Genomic DNA, 575 nt, shown 5'->3' with positions numbered 1-575 from the left:
ACAGATATATATATATATATATATATTATTATATACTATATATATATATATATATATATATATATATATATATATATATATATATATAGAGGGCAAACTCCGGCAAATATTAGATGTAGTAAAAAGAAATCCATTATTTTTGCATGAAATTTAATGGAAAAATAATGGATTTCTTTTTACTACACCTAATACACCGCGCTAAGATTTACATCGCAGAAGTCAGAAAAAATAAGAGTAGAAGTAATTTTCCCGCGACTATTCTGTTACATGCCTTTATGTTATATTAGTATTGTGTTATGATTTCAATTTTTTACTGTTAATATTAATAAAATTATTGTGAGTTGAATCGATTTGTCACTGTGTTAAGTAGCACCATCATAAATTATAATCTACATAAAATGATTACTATAGGACGTGCAAAAGACTTAGTACTTATTTTATGATACATTTTGAGAAACAGTAAAGCATGTGTATAACAAAATATAAGTTTGCTCTTGTATTCTTTGTTTAGTTTGTTGTCTTATATATCCCACTTGTTTAATGGATATAGCATTTTTAACAGGTGATATTTATGC

This window comes from Atta cephalotes (genome assembly GCF_000143395.1).
Source record: "Atta cephalotes unplaced genomic scaffold scaffold00012, whole genome shotgun sequence".
Classification (NCBI taxonomy): domain Eukaryota; kingdom Metazoa; phylum Arthropoda; class Insecta; order Hymenoptera; family Formicidae; genus Atta; species Atta cephalotes.
This window is presented reverse-complemented; position numbering follows the sequence as displayed.